Raw genomic sequence first — 18,800 nt, 5'->3', positions numbered from 1 at the left:
TATCTTGGAGCAGAACATTTGAGATAGTTTACCACTTCTGATTTTAGGCAGACGCCTTAAGAAATTGTTGCTAAAGCAAACTGTCCAAAAGCCTTGCGAATGTTAACACTTGATCATCGATGATGCATTGAACTGTTCAGTCATACTATTTCATCCAAGTTTAAAGGAAATCCGTCAAAAAACAAAGGTGCTATCCAGGTTACAAGCATAATGCAGGTATAAAAAAGATAAATATTTGTACAATTTCTTTTATATGAAATCATTTGTTTCAGCTATAAACAAACAAAACATAAAGACTAGATAAGTATTGTTATGGCTATATAAAACATGGAAAAGACAAGTATCAATCAAAACATGCAGTAATGGCATACTATGTACATTTTATTAGTCTAATATTTTTTTTATAATATACTGGTATCAAAACATAAATGCTTCAAATATGTACTTTACAAATATGAAAAACTATTTTCTTAACCATGGACTGCAGTTTATTAATATATGTATAAAAATACTATAATGCTGTTAACACAATTCGAGGTTCCCAGATGAGTGAGAAAAAAAAATGGCAGATGCTACATCTTTCAGTATATTAACCAAAAACAGCAAAATTGAAATTCAAGGATAATTTGTCAGAGCTGCAGTTGAAGTTGCTTTCAGGTACAAGTAGATATTGTATTGCTTAGTATCTTTGCTGTTTGACAGTTATTAATCATATATCTTTTGTACTCCCAATAATGTCTTAAAATCATCATTTCAGGGGCAAACTATATAATTTGTCCTTTCCCATCTATATTCTGCATGGTTGTAAACACTGTCTTCCTAATAAGATGTGGCAACTTACTTTGATCGTCCTAATCAAATAAAGGTTTCAATACAATAGTTACTGAAACAGCAATTTGCCATTTCAAGGGTAATATTCCTCATAAAATTTGACTATTTTTTGTTCTAGTTTTACAAGGACATCAACCTTGTCAAGCTTGATATTTTTGTCATAAATATCATGGTCAATCTCTGATTTAGTTCTAAATAGTAGCCAAAAAAATTACAAAAATGGAAAAATGATTCAGAAGCAATTACTCTAAAATGAGTCAACTGATTAAAACAAATGTTATTGGTGGATTTCAAAATAGTTCAATTTATAAATGTAGACAAAACATAACTTTTTTGTTTAAAATTGATGAGATAAATTGGTTAATAATATGTTATATTCGCAGTATGTTTTAGGTACTAGCATCTTAGAAAAATTCTACATAAAACATCATCATTTTTTAAAAAAAAATTCAATGTATAGATTCCAGTAAAAAATAAAACAGAATCAAAATATATAAAAAAGAACAAACTTTTAAAGGTCATTCAGAAATCATAATATGCTGCACAAATCTTCAGTGCTCACAAATAGAATAAAAAAAACCACACATTACAAATCTTATGACCTTCTGCTAACAAAAAAGCAGGGGTCAGGCAATATAAAACAAGGTATAAATCATCATGTCAATGTAACATTACTAAATGTGATATCATTCTACACAGTAGTATAGAAAGTTGAAAGTATAAAACAAGGAATAGATGCAGCACAGTCTCCACTCTTAAAGAGTTGGGTAAAATTATAAACTTAGTTAATAAGCAAAATAAAAATATTTTCATTATGTTAATCTACTAGAATATTGTATCCAACTTTGCTATATATATCATAACAAAAACTAACAAGTAAAACATGATTTAAACCATCATTTTGGTAGTTCTGTCCTTTTAACTACATTCTGACAATCATTCACAATGAAAAAAATGTTACACTTTAGTAGATAAAAATAGGTTCATAACAAAAATATTTGAGAACTGCACTGTTCCATGCTGATTTTAAAAATAAATATTAGTTGCAACATATCTTAAATAGCAGTGTTTTAATCCAGAAACATTTCTTTGACATCCTCTATTGTTCCCCTGCACTGCGGGCAATCCTGGCCCATGCCCTTTATTTGCAGGGCACACTCTAAACAAAAAGTGTGAATACAAGGAACAATCACAGCATTCCTTTCTCTATCACAGCAAATGGAACACCTTCTATCAACAGGCACCAAAACCTGAAATATAATTATTGTCAAATTACTAGTATTTATATTCTGAATCCTCTAGATTTGCAACAATGACTGGTACATAAATATAAATGGTTTTAACTTTAGAAATAAACATGTATCATGAAACAAACTTACTACAGCTCTGATGTATTTTGTCATTTCCACAGTCCATGTTGGGCTGTCCACCTCAGTCTACTCTGTTTCCACCTAAGACTGTGAAATATTGAATGCAGAAACTAATATTTTGTTTCAAGGTTTTCAAATTATTCAATAGTAGCAATTTTGATAATTACAAAAGTTGATTGCACACCTATTTCTGTGGCAAGTTTCAGAAAGATTAGCATTTCCAAGTTGTTGTCTAGAAAACCGTTGATAAAAATAATATCACAGAAACAAACATAAATAATAGGTTGTTCCCACTTTGTCGGGTGCAACATAATGCAAAAGAAACAGTAGAAAAAAATTGTCAACCGACTCCAGTCATTCATGAGAAATATCTATAAATCTCACAACTATGATGGGGGACATAATAAATACATGCTAATTTATATAGCTTTGCATATTTCTGCTACTAGCAGTGAAGTATCTTCTTGACAGTTGTACCCTACATTCCATAGCAATAGTGTCTCTATATTGTCAGAAAATTTTTAATTCATTTTTACTGTCCCATAACAGGTAAAAAATTCTCAGCAAGCCTCACACTCCTATTTTTTCACTAAAGCTTGTAAGGTCTCAGCTATTTACTTTTTTGTCATTTGCGATTTTTAGGTTTGTTGCTACTAGTATTTGACATCCATTGAACAGACAAGAGCTCTGTTATAATGAATTATAAGTGATATGTATCATGTGTTGAGTTGCAGATGTCTAAACAAATACTTACAGTAGGTGTGCCAGCAGGCACATGCATAATGGAGTCTGTCCAAGTTGCTGTTTGTGTCTGAGGAGTTCTTGTATCCATTTGGGATTGAGGAGAATTATTAAAGTTTGTCCAGGAAGTCTGCATTTGATTTTGTGGAGTCATAGCTGTTGGTGAACATCTACCAGCATTAACTGTATAAGGACTAGAACTTGTTGATACAAGACCTGGATCATTTCCTTCATCTGCAGATGAAGAATCTGTCACACAAAATACATCAGCAATCTGCAATAAAATTATGCAAATTTTGGAATTATGGTACATGTATCTTTAAACTGGACAATGTGTGCAAAAACGGATGTCCTGCTCTCTAAAACATCTGCTTCTAAATCACCTGTTCAAAATTTAAAACATTTCTTAAATGCTTCATTAAATTTCCACAAAGGAAAGGTTTAATGAAGTCAATGTTGTTTTTAAAAACTTCAACCACAGACTTTACCAACATGTTGTTGGCAAAAATTTGCATCTAGAATATATTTTGTCTATTTTGATTACTAATCAGGTAATATAACAAGTACATTTGTCATTAATTCTAAGTATATATGTCCTTGTATATAATAAAAAAATTGCATGAATCGTGATTTCCATTTCCTTCTTAAATACATATCAGATGACTAAATTGATACTAGATAACATGTTGCACCTCTGACATCATTATATTTAATTGTAATACATAAAAGCTTAACATATTAACCATGAACTTGGATGACATAGAACATATATTTTTGTTTTTGATAATTATTCTATGTTATTGTTAGTTTTTAAACAGCTACTAGTATGAATAATGCACAATATCATGACCATATTTACATTTTCCTTAGCAGTTTTTAGTACCTAATTCAAATATTTTGCAAAAATAACTGCCAATAGACTGCCAGAATAACTGTGAAGGATTAGAAAAACTGCTAATTTTTGTATATGAAGTAACTGGTTAATTTTGAATGGTTAAGAACTGCTAGGCAACTGAAACTACTACATATGTGAGATGGGAAGGCTAAGAAACTTCCAAGCATCTTCTTTCCACTTTACTTGGGATAAATTAATTAACTTTTGATAAACTGAAAATACATGTGAAGATGATGTAGGTTTAGACAAATAATCATTCTTGTTTCTTACAGACCTACCTTCTTCCTGGTTAAAAGATAAATCCTTGATTTCTGGGTGGAACATCGTACTCCATACTCAAAGATATTAGTAAAACTTGGTATTTCCTCCCCATGGCTGTTACCCAGCTGAGTTACCATGGATGACACTCTTCCCCTGAAGTTTTTTCCATTGTGGAAGTAAAGATTTTCCATTATTTTCAGTGTTTCACCATAACTCGAGCTTGATGGAATAGTTAAGTCCGATCTGGGTAATTGTTGAGTTGTACTACTTCTTACTTGTTTAAATTTTCTGTCAGCGTAATCGTAATGCATCCATCCTGTAGATACACTTACAAATTGGGGCATTTTAGACTTTTTTGAACTATTCCTTGATTCAGAAACAGATGTTACCTGTAAAGATACAAGACATCACATATATTTAATGAATGGCTATTATTTAATTTGAATTTATTGAACCATAAAACTAATTGTTGACTCTTCACATTGAATAATCCGCTAAGCGGATTACGTAAAATGTGAAACGTTTAATATTAATATTTTGACAATAACAACGTGCACACATGTTGGCATATGAATACACAACGTCAGAGTGGGCGTGTCGCCATAAAAATTGACAACATTGAAAATAAAACTAATAATTTTAACCAATCAGAAGACAGTAAATATCCAAAATTTATTTATTTTTATTTAAATTAGAAGCTATCTACACTTAAATTTCACTCTGTATGTATCGTATCAATTGGTGTTTCTATCTTATTGCAAATATGATAATTTACTATAATGATCATGCACAGGAACTAGAGGCTCCTAGCAGACTGAATATAATAGCTCATCTGATATCTATCTGCACTTCTAATAGCTACATTAATGCCTCAGGGAAATATTGGATAGTGATTAAGTGCCAGACTGCCTAAGAATCAGGCAGTGGTGAAAACATGACCAAAAAACCCCACCCAATTTGACATTGATATCAGTTCATAATATGTAGTTATGCACAAAAAAAAAAACCCATTCATTTTCATTTTCTGTTCTGGTAATAGAAGATACAATTTGGTTGAAATACACTAGGAATTATTAAATAAGGGGAGATAACTCTGTAATTAGTTATCATTCTAACCAATTTTCTTACCAAGTTATTTGATATTACCAAACACACACAAACGAAAGACTTATACTTTTTTAACTCAGGATGATGGTTAGTATTAAATAGCATGATTAGCTCAGTGGGTTTTTTCTAATCATGTTTTAATTTTTACCTAAATTGCCCGATTCTTACAAAGACTGGCACTTAATAATCTTTCTCTATGTACCGTATCAACTGGTGTTTCTATCTTATTGCAAATATGATCATTTACTATAATGATCATGCACAGGAACTAGAGGCTCCTAGCAGAATATGATAGCTCATCTGATATCTATCTGCACTTCTAATAACTATATTAATGCCTCAGGGAAATATTGGATAGTGATTAATAATCTCTTGAAATGTGTGTTGGTTAGTGTATAGACAGGTATATACTATGAAACTAAGAGCGAGGGTGGTAAGATGACAAAATAAACGGACTTAAAGTAGGCAATTATTAAATTGCAGTGAAAGCTTTTCATTCTTGCTAACATTTTTCAATTTTAATAAACGACAATAAAGACAACAACACCCATCAATTACCGCATGGTGATTAATTTATTGTGGTCGACATGTTTCGCCAACAAGCGTGGCGTCTTCAGGACAATGTTATACATGAAATCAAACAGTGAAGTACAAATTTTGCGGTTGTGCGGTTTGCCTGAACAATAGAGGTTGGTATGACGACGTTATAGATATAAATAGAAAGTGAAAGTGAAAGTAAAATAAGAATCTAGTATAGTTAAAAGAGAAAGTTAGTCAATAAAGTTATTAACGATGTGGTTATCTGCTATTCTTGCACGTCTGTGTAGTGGTCCTCATAGAAGTTTCTAGTGGTAATAATGTAGAAATGATGGAAGTAGCTCATAAAATGTCAGTTCATTTCCAAATTGGACAACACCCCATTGGCCATCCCGTACCAATTCAACTGGCTTCGCTCCGAGGGAGGTACTGCTTCCATTGAGTTGGTAAAAGGTGAAGTGTGTGATCGCCGCAATTTTGGGAATTGTAAATCTTGGTAGATGTGTTCATAAAAATTAACTTTGCTAATAAAATGTTCGTGGATGAAGCTTTTCTTTATAAATATGTTTTGTGGTTTATGTGGTTCATCTTGGTCATGTTGGTTCTGGTTCCTTCCTTTCTTCTCTAAGTAAAATGCCTGGCATTCCGAATTTCTTTGACTCTGTGTACTTATGTATGGTATGTAAATCTTCAGTGATGGACTGCTTCTTCTTTGTATGTTTTGGTGGTTGCTTCTGTTTCCAAATCTCTCCTTATTTTTTTCAATTTTATATAAAAACTAAAACTATGAAAAATTTTAAAACATATAGATAGTTTGCAGTAATCATGGTGGTAGATCAAAAAGGGTGTGGTGGAAAACGTCCTTTTTGGGATGATCAATAATTTTGAACGAGGACATACAGTTGGACCCCTCCCTCTTTATCATGGGTTGGAACCCCTTTTATAAATGGATGGATCTGCCCTTTGTATGTACCCATAGGTACAGTGTCTAGTGGATAGTTTACATGAATGAAATATCTGTCACTGGACATTAAGCAGCCAATAATCAATCCATTGATGACAAAATAGATCAAATTTCTTTAATTTCCATTCACAAAGACCATGGTATACTCTCATTTTGTGTACAAAGTATTTGTTTTTATAACTCAATGAATAGTTTTCATTATAAAAGTTATGTATATATATACTTTATTCTGAGTAATTCTTTAATTTGTCCACATTTAGAAGAAGTTTACTTATTTTCAATTGCTTCCTGGAAGGCAATTCACCGACATATTTTCTGTATGCATAGTGACCTGAGCTTTACCCTCCTCGTAAAAATCCAGTGATTGCAATACGCATGGATCTGTCATTAAAATAAACAATTATCTGATTGTACATATTAAACATGTGCTCAATACCCATGCTTTTTGTTATTTGTTTACTATAAGGTGACAATCAGTAAACTTCGGCTTAAAAAACCTGCATTTAATGAGCAGCCATATTTGCTAAATCATAACAGACAGAGAGAAAAAAAAATAACGATTATACGATATATTTGCGTAAAAAAAGAGAAAAACAGAGGAATAAGTTTATGATATATACTGTACATGCATTGGTTCAAGAATTGGATAAACATTATTTTTCACCACTCTCTCGTTTCTTATGACTTTAAAATTAATAGAAGGATGTTTAAAAATTAATTTGAAAACTAATTGCAAAGTAATTAGTTTAATTTGGAACACACAACATATTTCTCCAAACAGCATGCAGTAGTATTATACCATACACTGAAATCTTATCCGTGTGGTCATTCATGCGTAGTTACTTAGTACATGAAAAAAGTATGTACTTTGAAAATTACAAGGCAAATTCAAGCAATTTGATTTGACGAGGAGTTGTAAATATGAGCTAAAAAGCCACCAACTTTTAATTTATCTCAAATAAATGACCAAAATTAGGTGAACAATTTTCCAGATCCTTGCATTTGGTCACTGCCTATATTTTTAAACATTTATTATTAATCACTTTCACTATCAATTTGTCTGCAATGTATCATAAATTTTTGAAGTAACAATAAGAGAATACCAGGAACAAGAATGTGTCCACAGTACACAGATGCCACACTCGCATCATTTTCCATGTTTAGTGGACTGAAATTCGAATAAATTATCTACTTTGGCATTAAAATTAAAAAGATCTTATCAAAGGGAACATGTATACTAAGTTTCAAGTTGATTGAACTTCAACTTCATCAAAAACTACCTTGACCAAAAACTTTAACCTGAAGCAGGACAGACGGACGAATGAACAGACGGACAGATAAATGGACGGACGAACGGACGGACAGACCAGAAAACATAATGCCCCTCTACTATCGTAGGTGGGGCATAAAAAATCAAGCCTTACTAGTATTATCAATAACTTACAGCTTTTCTTTTTGCAACTTTTAAGTTTTCTATAAAACTGAGTAACTGTTGTGGATCTAAAATAAAGAAATACATGTTTTTAAATTCATCATTTTGTGAAAACTAACATTATGTATAAGCATCTGACATAACTGACATTATTAGGAAATGGATTCATTGAGTCATCATATAAAAAAAATCACATTAATTTTTAGAAGAAAAAAAAATGAAGTATACCTGCTGACCGTCACAACTTGTGAAGATAGTCAGTTAGATAAATTTGTTATATGGTGTGCTGGTGACTTAATACCATACATATGGGGTCAGTATAATATATGGATCATGATGGTAATTGTTGACAGAAGCTGACAAGTGCTATACCAATTTACGTCAACAAATATGTGTAGCCAAATAAAACATGTGGACGATATATATGTAAACTTACCATTTAATGGAGGTAGTGGTGGTGACCATATCTCATTTCCTTGTAATATCATGATGCTGGTATTTGGATCTAAGAAAAGAAAGCTATCTGAATCCACTTCCATACCATCATCATATAGAACGACCTTTATATTATCTTCTTCATAGTCATGAAGGTTGAACTTTTCCCTGCCTGTTAGAAATCAGAAAATTGTATTACAGAAGAGCATATATTATGTAAATGAGATTTCAATTCAAGAAAAACACAGATGCTCCACAGGACACAGCTTTATACAACCACAGTGGTCGAACCCTAAACAGTTGGGCCAAGTATGAACACAACATTTAAGCTTGAATGTTTGATACATCTCTGAATTTGGATTGTGATTAAGTAGTTGACACGTCATAGGTTCCTGACACAGAATGAATGCATGTGTGTTCTAATGATCTTAAATTATTTATTTTTTTGCTACTGAGCTATAAACTATGCTGTTGAACTAATACATGAAAAATAAACAAAAGTTACGAAGCCAATAGACCATGACTGAAGGACCAAAGCCAAATAATCTCCATGGAAATGAGATGTGCCAATGCTCATATACAACTACATACCATTAATATCATTGACCTACAACTAATACATGTAAAACTAGAGGCTCTCAAGAGCCTGTATCGCTCACCTGAAACAACCTGGGTTTTTCAATTCATATAAAACTAGAGGCTCTCAAGAGCCTGTATCACTCACCTGATTCTACTTAGGTTTTTGATAGCATATATATATAAAAAAATATATACACTGTATATGGCTAAAAGTAACAACACAACCTCATAAGGATTGGAACATTCAGGCTATGTTTGATATCATTCAAAAGTCCCCCACTGGCAGCCATCTTGGATGATGGATTTGCTACAAATTAACAGCACTTGGTCAGCACCTCATGAGGAATGTTCATGCTATGTTTTGTCTTTTTCCATTCAATGGTTCTCTAAAAGAAGTCATTTGAATGCATTTCCCATAGGGTCCTATGTTAAACTAAGTCCCCAATGCTGGCAGCCATCTTGGATGTTGGATGGGCTACAAAGTAACAACACTTGGTCAGCACCTCTGACATAAGGAACATTCATGCCATGTTTGGTGTCATTCCATTCAGTGGTTCTTTAGAAGAAGTTTAAAATGTAAAAACGATGGACGAAGGATGCCAAGTGGTGAAAAAAGCTCATTGGCCCTTTGGGCCAGGTGAGCTAAAAAGCAAAAGTTTTAAAGTCAATAGACCATAATTGAAGAGGCTGTCCCAACAAATCTCCACGAAAATGAGATGTGCCAATACTTATTCAACTGCATACCAAATATGATAGACCTACCACTTGTGGTTCACCATAAACTAGACTTAATCACAAGCTAACACATTGATTGTTGACGCCATCACCGCCATCGACACCGCTGACGCTGGAAACAGCATACCATATATGTCTCGATTTGTGACATCGTCAAGGCGAGACAAAAAAATTCTTATTTTGGCCCTTTTTTTGCCCTAAATTCCTACACATTTGAGACCATAACCCCCATAATCAATTTAACCTTCTACCTGTGGAATTAAACATTGTGGTACAATTTCAGAGCAATTGAAATGCTTATACATAAGTTGATATCCTGAAAGTAAAAAAATGCTTGTTTTTTGCCCCTTTAGAGCCTGCAATTTCAAAACAGTAAGGACCATCAGCCCAAATTTCAATCCCAACCTTCCATTTAGGGTATTGGACCTTTTTATACAATTTCATAGAGATCCATTCACTTTAACTAAAGTTATTGTCTGGAAACAAAATAAGTCTCCAGTAACAACAACGCAGACAACAACATCATACCATTTTATGAACGAAAATTTGTTTTGCGGTCTTAAAAAAAAACTACACAGATTTGAAATTTGTATTCAAAAATAATTACACACAAATCAAATTAACCACAAGTAAAATGCGCAAAAATATAGTGTCCTGATATTTAGGTTCATTTGAAAAGTTGCTTTTAAACCATCAAACACTAATTCTTGTAATATTTATTGTGTAAAATTTGCCTTGTCAAAGTTAAAACAATATTGATCAGACAAAATACCATGATAATATCAGATTATTACATGGCATTTTTCATATCGCATGTATTATCAGCCCTAGGTTCAATATCAGCCCAAGAGCCGCATGGCTCGAGGGCTGATATTGACCGAGGGCTGATAATACATGCGATATGAAAAATGACATGTTATGATCTTTTTATCATATGCTTCAACAGTAGAGAAAAATAACAGATTCACATATTGATCCTCTACGTGGTTTCCGAAAAGAAGTTGAAAGAGTAAAAAGTTCACGGACGTCGGACCCAAAATTTGATACATTCAATATGAAATCTTTCCATCATATGCCTCAACAGAAGAAAAAAAAAACACATTTTAATATAGACGAATCGACAAAAAAATAATTCAACAATATGATACATAATGAACATTGTTTGGAAAAGTCAACTTTTTAAAAGTAACTTTCTAAATTATGTTTCAGAAAAACTTAAAAAATTCATTTATTTAATATTCTTTTTTTTTAATTAAATTTAATTATTTTACACAATATACTTTCCAGTATTCAAATAATTGTTTTGTACACTACTTTGTAATGGTAGCATTGAGATGTATTTTCCGGAATTTGCCGAGTATCACCGGAATGCCATGTGATAACGTTACGGAAAGGCATGTGATAACAATCGAAGCATGTGATAAACTTTTCATATCAGCCCGCTAAGCACCAATTCGAAAAATATGGAAAATACTTTAATTTAATGCTATTATCATACGGTAAAAATCATATGTTATTTAGTCTAAGTATATGATAAGTTAACATCTAACATGACTCTAACTACTAAACCTGACAGTTTTTAAAGAATGTATATGTATACTGTAAGATGCCTTTATTACTCTCAATTTATCAAAACTAAATATCTCCAAAATGGTAACAGCTATCTGTAAATAGTAAGATGTTTTGTTTTCAATTCACCAACATAGAATCAGGCAATTATGTGCACAATGCCAATGGATATATTTGAAAATAAAATGCAATTCTCAATTTGACATGCTTGAGAACTGGAAGTCACAGATACATTGGACTACCACAATTCAACTCTATCAGGATGTGTTGACCTTTTGAAAGGTCACAAGGTCATTTTCATCTTTTCCTAGTAACTTTTTTGAACAAAAGTTAGAGAGTAAATAATGGTTCTTACAATGTGTATTGAATTTCAAGGATCTTCAAGGGCTACCATTGATATGCTGTATGTATGCATCTACAAATATGTTATAATATCTCTTTTTTTTGTTTTCTTAATTTAGATAGGAAAAAGTTGACAATTGAAAAACACTTAATAGACCACGGTATAAATATATATACTTACATTTGATGATAAGTTGGTTGTATGAATCTGCTCCTAATAGCTTTCGAGTTCTTCTATTAGAAGAATAAACTTTCAGTGGAATCTGACTCTTAAGTCTACCATCCTAAAATAAATAACAAACTCCACTAAGTACTACAACTTGACACAAAACCAACAAAATGACTACACAAAATTTGTTAAAAATACCTTTTGACATAATAAGTCATTTACAATTAGAATTAGAAAGAGGGATAATAAATATTAAAGGTTTCTCCCTGTTTATCTTTTACAGATATATACATGTAGTTATACACAAGGCTGCAGAAAAATTTATGCATATTAAGTGGGGTTGGAAAAATTTGGAGTGATAATTACAAACTATTTACTTTAATGATAGAGGTAACACGTTTTTTTACCAAGCTCATCAGACATATCATATTTTATGATCTTTATGTAATTAAATCTTGTGAGCATAATATATCCACAGTAAACCTTGTATATTTAACCTGTACTTCTGATAGTGATACATTTAAAAGGTGCCTGGCCTGCCTTTTGTCGATTTCATGCCACCAAAACTTGACCAAGTGAAAAAGAAAAAGTACATGTAAGTCCCTGTTTCCTGGGGTTGAACACAAGCAAATCTGGGGGTTCCCTTATGACAGTTAGTACCCAACTTTTCATGACTTAATTGAGCTCAACCTGTTAGATTAGAAAAACATAATTTGTCATGTTTGTCAAAAATAAGCGATTTGAATCGCATTTGTATGAAAAAAATAATCTGCCAAGCAATAGAGCAAGGAATTAGAGAACAAAAAGTTTGAAAGAGGACATTTTCCAGAAAAAAAGAATGTCAATTTTAAGTGAAAAGAAAAGAAAGTGTCCATGCATATAGAAAGTGGATGCCCCACTCAATCGCACTATCATTTTCCATGTTCAGGGAACCGTGAAAATGGGGTAAAAGCTAATAATTTGGAATTAAAACTAGAAAAATAATACCTTAGGGAACTTGTCTACTAACATGACTAAGTTTCAAGTCGATTGAAATTCAACTTGATCAAAAATTACCATGACAAAAAATTTAAAACTGAAGCGGGGCAGAGGTGGAATTGTAACGGTTTATTTCTTCCTCTGTGATGTTTTATCCTGAGGATGATTTGTCACGGTAATTTTTTTCCAGGCATGGTATTTCACAGGTAGAATTTTTCCATAGGAGTGAAAATCTATCTGTGTTATGCGGGTAGAATGTACCGGTATATATTTGCCGTATCATATTTCACAGAACCTTGTGAAATATAGTCCCATTAACTAGTAATTAAGTTACCCGCAATCAATATATACCTGACTTTAATTATAAAAGGTTTCACAAAGGTAGAACAAATTTGTATAATTTATCAAAGGGAGGTAATTATGAGCAATTTATATTTTAAAGATATTAATATAATATATTCCTGAATCTATTTCATAGTGAAATATTTCCTTGAATCTTATTTTTTATATATTATAGTTTATATAACAAGATGACTTACAACACGAATTTTTAATAAGACAGATAACATTTCACAGGTAAATACTATCCAGCTGTTAAAGTTGCTTTTGTTCCAATATATTGCTATGCTATAATTTATGATCTGATTTTCATATCATCAACAACAACATCTTTGTCCCCAGACTATTTATATAGTTAAAAATATTATCATAATCAAATTCTTCCATTACTGTTAACAGTAGTAATGCAACTATATTTTTACCTTTACATTTTAATTATATTTGTACTAAGATCTGAAAACAACTCACTTTTACATGTATTTCACTTACCTTATTTAATCATGATATTATTTCACAATTATTATTTTTAAAATTATTTCTGGTTTTCTTTCTTATGTTTAATGATAATTTTCTTTTTAAAAGAATGATATTTACTTGATTTATTTCAGGAACTATTTTCAATGATAATTTGTGAAATAATTCCCATTACAATACATTTAAAAAAAAACAGGCTTAATTCAAATACACAATTTTTATTTGATAGTATTTGTAAAGTATAAGTTTTTTCTAATAACTATTCAATAAGTTAACTTCCCAGATAGAATTTCACGGCAAAGGAAAAAATATCTCAGGGAAATGTTTTCCTCATATCTCAGGGAAATGTTTTCCTCCAGATAAAAAAATAACAACAACTACTGTGACATTTTTTCCTCCGGATCAAATTTCACCCGGATATAATTTTGCTTTACAGAATTAGATAGGGGACCAGGGGACACCCTTTTCTGCAGTACAACTCTAAATAATTATCAGTACTACATGGCCCAAGACCATTTATACCAATGTGGTATACTTTTTGTAACTTTTCTTTACATTTAAAGTACATTTAATATATATGAAAGAATAATTTAGGCTTTAAAAACTTCAAATTGGCTGAGAAAAATGCATATTTATATAAGGCTTCCCTGAATTGGAAAATCTCTATTTTCAAATATATGCTTATATAAATTTGACTTTGGTATAATTACAGTACATCTATTCTGATAAATAAAATGAGTGTGCAGATGTTATTTATACTTAATATATATATAATATTCAAGAGCATTTAAACAGGAATTTTTTGCTAAATTTAAAATTTTTAGGCCAAAATCTTGACAATTGAAGAATTTATTTAAATAATTATAGGTCAAAAATAAACACCCAAATGTCAATACTAAAATGACACCAGTTTCTCTTGTATGACAAATGGCCATGAAACTTGTCAAACTATCTCATTATTGCCTAAGCTTAGGTTATGAAAAGCTTTATAAATCTATAAAGATTGGTCAAGTCTTTCTGTCCTATTTATAGGGCCAAGGACACAGTTATCGTCCTTTGGTTACGAATATATAATATTCCCTAGTGTAGACAGTGTATAACTTGCATGTTTTATTTAATACACTTTCCCAATTTATTTCTTGATTTTAAATGAATCTTTATGTGAAGTAGTGAATTGGTCCAGTTCTAAAAGGTCAAAATTTATCATGTCTGAAGCTGTCAAACTGAATTTTAAACCCCCTTTAATAACACAGGCACCTTAACACGTAATTGTCAATATTTTGAGTTAGACCTGGTAGAAGTTTTTATAATTTTATATTATTTGTCTCACTGGCAGTACACTATACTGTAAAAAATCTTTTCGAGAAAGAGCTGGTGCGTTTAAAAAAAGTATTACCGGAATGCCGCGTTGAAAAATAAATATTATATTTTCCCGCGCTATGCACGAAAAAAAGTCAATTATACCCCCTTTATTTAATTTAGGCTAAATGGCTGGTCCCTTAGGGTCGTATTCCCCTGAATTAGCGCCGGTTTGCCTGTACTTACCTGCCCGAACAAATTAGACATGATCTGATGATCGATCAACAGAAATAATTCTAGGGGATGACGTCAATAGAGAGAAGAACGTGTAGAAATCACCGAAATGGATCGAAAAGTAAATACGATTTGATTGGGTCAAAGCCATCACGTGGTAACCTAGCTCCTATGGATCAGGTCCGATCAGGGGTTATAGTAGATTTCATGGGGGGTGCGAGGGTCCATGACGGATCATGGCGTCACATCTACTGTTAAGGCAGCAACCATTTGATTTTCTGGGGGGGGCTATGGTTTTTTTTTCTGGACAAATTATTTTTTTCGCCTGCGGCGAAAAACAATCTATTTTTTTCGCGACAAGTCGAAAACAATTTTTTTTCTTTCAATTTTAGCATTACATATAGCGGCAGCTGAGAGTGAAACAAACAATTTTTTTTTCTCAGAATCAAAAACAAATTATTTTTTTCTCCAAAAACTGGAAACAAACTTTTTTTTCCAAAAAAAACCATAGCCCCCCCCCCCCAGAAAATCAAATGGTTGCTGCCTAATGATGATCGGTCCATTTTCAACAAAACGCCACAGAAAAGTCCTGCGTGCGATAAATTATTCGATATTCCATGCAGGGACCTTCTATTCTAAGTTAGTATAGAAACTGGGAAGGCCCTGGTTATAAATACGGTTAACTATCGAGGCGACCCTAGAAAGGGGGCCCATAGAAGGTGAATAAAATCCATAACCCTAAAAGATTTTGTATATCAGCGACGTCATGACACGAACTTCAGGGGCGGATCCAGGACCTAGATGTCGGGGGGGGGGGGCACCATGAACCATTTTTTTTTTATGTATATGTATATATATATATGCGAGTGTGAGTGGGTGCTAGGTTTGTTTTGTTTGTTTGGGTGTTTTTTGGTTTTTTTTGTTTGTTTTTTTTTGTTGGGGGGGGGGGGTTCAGATATCATCGTTTCTATATTTCGATATGTTTTACGTTTTTTACTTTTTCACTTTACTGCCTATTGATCTTTATTATATTCGACCTAAACATGCATCAACTATTTGCCACTGGACGTTTAACAACCATGCAACAATAAAACAATATTTTCTTTATATTTCATCACCACTATATTATTTCAACTATATTTTTTGGCCTCGCTTCAAGACTCACTTTTTTCACATTATTCTAATATCTGCAAAACACCTTCATATCTTCATGAATGGTGACCTTATAGCCTCATACGTGTACGCGGTAATTGAAAAAAGAACAATAAAAACAAATATAACCGCATGCTTCGTCTTTTAGAGAAATGTATAAGTCCTAGATTCTGTTACAAACTAAATTTTAACGAAAATCAAATAGCATTTTATTAATAGATATAGGAAGATGTGGTGTGAGTGCCAATGAGACGACAATTTAAAAATTAAACCATTATAGGTTAAAGTACGGCCTTCAACACGGAGCCTTGGCTCACACCGAACAACAAGCTATAAAGGGCCCCAAATTACTAGTGTAAAACCATTCAAACGGGAAAACCAACGGTCTAATCTATATAAACAAAATGATTATTTAATAGGAAATGTCAATTCATTTTTCCTGGACAGGGGGAAAGCATTAGGGGAAAGGGGAGGGGAAGTAAACAAATTGTTGATTTCCCTTGAAAATAAGAGGGGAATGAAATATGACATTCCGTTTAAAAAACATATATCTTCTTAGTTATCAAAAAATAAATAGTTTAATTTGTTGCTGAATAAAATCACAAAAAGAAAGTTTTTAATTCTGTTGATTTTTGCTCCCGTCAATCAAATTGTCTGCAATATTTTTTTAAGTACAGTCTCACTCTTAAATCTTCATTATAAACAGCTGCATTGTTAATAAAAGGGTGCGCATATATATTGTTTTTATATTGGCTACATATTATGTCCTTGGACAAGCTGTACTTGGCCACTGATACATTGTACCTGTCTTGGGAATTTGGCGTTGTCTCATCATCGACTCTGAAGTGCCTGTGTTTAAAACTTACGTCTGCCATCTTTCAGTCTGAAGTGTGGGAATATATATTAAAATCAAAATCTTGCGATAACTAAGGCGTCTAGAGCAAATCATTGCGATAACTAAGACGTCTTGTTGTTAGATATAGCGAAATATTGCGATAAATAAGGCGTCTTGTTATTTATAGCAAATAATAACGACAAATAAGGCTTCTTCGTTTTAATTATAGCAATACATTGCTCTAAATATGGTGCCTTGTTGTTAGATATAGCGAAACTATTGCGATAAATAAGTCGTCTTATTACATAAAGCAAATTCTTGCGATAATTAACTCTTCTTACTGTTAAATATAAAAAATCATTGTGCTAAATAAAGTGCCTTGTTGTTAAATATAGCGAAATATTGCGATAAATAAGGCGTCGTATTGCAATATACAAAATATTATCGCGATAATTATCATATATGGTTTAGTTATAAACAATAATACAAGGCAGCTCCAGGCTTCCGTATGTACTATATCAGCCATACAATCGCAGAGTATGCCATACATAAAAATGTTAAAAATTAGCATCGTAGTTTCTTAGCTAATTTTATGTATTTAGGATTGTTTAGTTCTTTCAATATTTTGTACAGTTTATGATATACCATATTATTAACAGGACTCTTTTTTTACTTTCAGTATACATTAAAAAAAAATACATATAAACCCTTTCAATATCTGGTGACTTATGATACCCCCAAATTTCACAACCATAGTTCAAAATACTTGCAACATATGTTTCAAATAAGGTCAAACCTAGGGCTATTTTCTGCTCTTAGGTTGGGTTGTTGTCTGTTTGACACATTTCCATTCTCAATTTTAGTAATGTTTCATGATTATTAGATATACTATCCATTTGAAGTTATTAGGATATCTTACATACTTTATAAGATTTCTTATATATTAAATAAGATATTTTTTATATTTAATCAATTGTCATATAAACTAAAACGATATATTTTTAAATCAATACTATATAGAGATAGCTGAAAAGCTAAAAAAGATATCTTTATAACTAAATAAGATATCTGTATAACTAAATAAGATATCTATATAACTAAATAAGATATCTTTATAAATGAATAAGATATCTTTATAACTAAATAAGATATCTTATATATTAAAAAAGATATCTTATATATTAAATAAGATATCTTACAAACTCAAAATGATATCTTATAAATCAATTTTATAAGATATCGTGTATTGCTAATAAGATATCTTATAAAGTAAATAAGATATCTTATATACTTTTAAAGATATCTTATTAAGCATTTGTTTAAAAGGTATCTTTAAAAATATATAAGATATCTTATAACCTAAACAAGATATCTTATTTAGGTTAAAAGATATCTTTATAATAGGGATGTCAAAACATCTGAAATTTAATACTCGGTTACTCGGTCATGATACTCGAGAACTCGCGAGTACTCAGATGAATCTTAAACGTCTATTGAAAAGTTTAGATTTTAGGTGGGATGC

At 31.7% G+C, this 18,800-nt stretch overlaps 1 long non-coding RNA gene across 1 annotated transcript; it reads right to left on the bottom strand.

Annotated features, from left to right (window-relative positions):
- Positions 1-232: 232 nt before the first annotated feature.
- On the bottom strand, positions 233-3,145 carry LOC143065340 (uncharacterized). The gene is made up of 2 exons (XR_012975448.1): positions 2,956-3,145; positions 233-2,081 (listed from the first exon to the last, which is right to left on the bottom strand). It is a non-coding gene; the product is annotated as an uncharacterized LOC143065340 (long non-coding RNA).
- Between the last annotated feature and the right edge of the window lie 15,655 nt (positions 3,146-18,800).

Source organism: Mytilus galloprovincialis, chromosome 2 (assembly GCF_965363235.1).
Source record: "Mytilus galloprovincialis chromosome 2, xbMytGall1.hap1.1, whole genome shotgun sequence".
Lineage (NCBI taxonomy): Eukaryota > Metazoa > Mollusca > Bivalvia > Mytilida > Mytilidae > Mytilus > Mytilus galloprovincialis.
Note: the sequence above shows the minus strand (reverse complement) of the source record. Positions and strands in the feature narration are given on the sequence as shown.